Source organism: Astatotilapia calliptera, chromosome 23 (genome assembly GCF_900246225.1).
Source record: "Astatotilapia calliptera chromosome 23, fAstCal1.2, whole genome shotgun sequence".
NCBI classification, from domain to species: domain Eukaryota; kingdom Metazoa; phylum Chordata; class Actinopteri; order Cichliformes; family Cichlidae; genus Astatotilapia; species Astatotilapia calliptera.
The window spans coordinates 42,794,329-42,797,409 of record NC_039323.1 but is presented as its reverse complement, the minus strand read 5'-3'; the positions used below and the strand labels follow the sequence as shown (position 1 = coordinate 42,797,409).

The window sequence follows — 3,081 nt, the reverse complement described above, 5'->3', positions numbered from 1 at the left end:
CCGATGCTCTGATGTGACCTGAGTGCTCACACTGTGCGTCCGTAACATGAAGCTTATAACAGAAAATCTCTCGCTCTCTGTCTTTCACTCACACAGACACACACCACCATCAACTTTGCTAAATTGCTAATGAAAAACATTGATCAGCTGTGATTGAGCAGCAGCGTAGATCCAACTATTTTCACGGTTGTTGTGGTCGTGATAATTTTGTGAGGCCACATCAAAAAGGCTCAGATGAGCTTTCCAAAGTTCTACAAGTTGTTCCTCCATCGCTTGTGTCCAGATCACACGCTGCACCGCTGCTCCGTCTTTTCACTTCCATCTCTGTGTTTGTGCGTGCGCAGTGTGAGAGGCTGCGGTGACGCCCTCACGACGGCCGACAGGATTTCAAACAGGTTTGATTTTCTTACAACCAAGCGACCGATGATCGGGAGCTGGTCGTGAGGTGCTTATCGCTTCTACACGATGCACGACACACGATGAAGGCGAAACTCGGGCCGATCACCAAAACAGTCGCATGGTTTTACTATTTAAGAAGCAGTTTTTGGAAGGTGAAGAAACAGAGCATCCTACCTGTGTAATCTGCAACTGAAAATAGTTGTGGGTGATTACTATACCTTTCTAATGTGACGTTGTTGTCCCTGGCTCTCTTTCTCTCTCTCTCCCTCCCGCTCTGTTCCTGTGCTACTGAGTGTAACTACCGCCCCTCCCCCCTCTGCCCAGCAAAGCACAAGGCTGGCGTGCAGAGTGAAGCGGGAAAAAGTGCGAGAGAGAGAGAGAGAGAGAGAGAGAGAATCACGGCTCGCGATAAGGAGCCGGCTCGCATCGTTCACGTCAAAGACCCGGCTCTAAGAGCCATTTCGTTCGCGACCGACACATCACTAGAACTTAAAGATATGGCTTTTTCCCTCCATTGATACACACTTAGATGACCGGACAGTGAAATCAAAAGAGGGAACATTACTGACACTCAGTAGTAGCATTGATTTTGATAAGTGCCACTGGAGAAATGAAAGATAATGTCAGGATCTGACGGCGCCCTGACCGGTCGACCTGCCAGTGTGTGTATATCTGTGTGTATGTGTCTCTCCTATCGCCCTGTCTTCCCCTCCGGCTCCGCTGTGATGTGTTAGGAGGTAACCTAGCAACAGGCTACCTCCGACCCGGAAGTGCTGTCACCCGGAGCTGCCGCACCTGCAGTCAATCCACCAGCTGCTGCCAATCAACTACCATCTTCAGCAGGGCTACTTAATGGTGTGGCTGAGCGACAGACAGCGCTGGAGTATTGCACTAAGCCTGGTAGTGTTTTCGAGTCGCTAACGTTATTGAAGTGCTGTCTGATCTTTGTACTCATTCTGCTGTCGTGTGTGTGTGTGTGTGTGTGTGTGTGTGTTCACCCAGGGATTGACGGAGGATTTACGGCAGGAAGCACTTGGAGGAGAGACGGGCACTCACTACCACGCACGGGCTTACACGGAAGGAGGGACGCACTATCACCATTGTTGCACATTTGAACTGTTGTCACCTTGCTGCACTGTAAATAAATGCACTGTCATTATTTCTGAGCTCCGCGCCTGAGTCCACTCTTTAACAACCGTGACAGATAAGGCTCCTTGTTCATCTGCAACAAGAGATGCAAAGTCCCGCAAATGAGATCCTCAAACCCTGCGTCCTATGTGATACTCATTTTATGCTTCTTTGCTTGAAAAGTGCCTTTTCTCTTTGCCCATGGTTATTTCATTACAAATGGTATTCTATTTTTATTCACATTTTAAGTGTTACTGTTTTGTTAAGTGTTGAGTTTTCCCATGTACCATGAATGCACCATAGCACTGTGCGTGGTGACTTTCTTTCACTGCATCTGCCTGCACGGAGCTAGATGCGCAAAGCTGTGTGAAGATTCAGTCCTGTAACGTGTAACTACGGAAATAATGTTTTCTTTGAAGAATATCCTGGCTGTTTTTTTTTTTTTTTTTTAATGTGGTAGAAGTCTGCTGCAAGGGCCGAGCGGTGCCATCTAAGGACCGGATGCCACTGGAGGTGCCTTGGAAGGACGCTCTCAATCTGAAAGCCACCTGTTCCCTTGGAGGGTGGTAGGATACAACGATTTGCAATTCTTTTTTTAAGGATTAATGTTTTTAACTGAGACCTCAGGACACTTTATGTTGCAACTTTTCCTTTTTGGGTCAGATCTGATTCCCCTTAACACAAAAACTGATGCATCTAAAAGCAAAACTGTGACTAAAGATAACTCAAATAACTTGAACACCTAATGCTGAATACGAAGTGCACTGAACTGAAATGGACAGCCTACCTAATACATTTATGGACACTTGAAGTGATATATTGGACATTGTTGAAGATTACATGTTTGAAATGATTTAAATGTTTTGTTTGTCTATGTTTTTGGACCATTTAAATGTTGAATACACTCAAATCACTTTTTTCCTTTAAGTTGTTGTCAGTGTCTCATTCTGAGTGGAGGGTTTTTCCTTCTTTAAGTTGAGTTACCACTGCCAGTCTCCTCACGATCCTAACTGAACCCAACAAGAGTAGATTCTCAGATATGTGTTTTTACTTGACTTTGGATGACAGATTACTGTGGATTTGACTGATTTTGACTACTCAGTTAAAAAGGGTGATATTGAGAAAAGGCATTTCTCTGTGGAATGAAATTCTTTCTTTGCTGTCCACCCACAGATGCTGATTAATATATACAATAGAAATAGAACATATAAATACAAATAAATAAAGGAAGACAGAAAAGGTGCCAAAATATGGAGATTTGAAACAGATGCGTGCAAAAGAGCTATAGCTTAATATGCTGGCTTAATATGTAAGATGACCTGATGTGCAAAAACAAAATTATTACTGTTCAAAATAGGTCAGCTGTTCAAGAGTCTGATGGCAGTGGGGAAGAAGGAGTTAATGAGTCTGGATGTTCTGGATTTCACACTTCTAAACCTTCGTCTCGAGGGCAGAAGTGTGAACAGTCCGCGTTGGGGGGTGTGGGGTCTTTGAGGATGGAGGCAGCTCTCCTCTGGACTGCGATGGTAGCTGCTCTGCAGAGAGGGCAGCGGG

At 45.0% G+C, this 3,081-nt stretch overlaps 1 long non-coding RNA gene across 1 annotated transcript; it reads left to right on the top strand.

The window, feature by feature from the left end:
• Positions 1-1,175: 1,175 nt before the first annotated feature.
• Positions 1,176-1,565, top strand: LOC113015892 (uncharacterized). Its single transcript, XR_003271174.1, has 2 exons — positions 1,176-1,299; positions 1,402-1,565. It is a non-coding gene; the product is annotated as an uncharacterized LOC113015892 (long non-coding RNA).
• Positions 1,566-3,081: the final 1,516 nt, after the last annotated feature.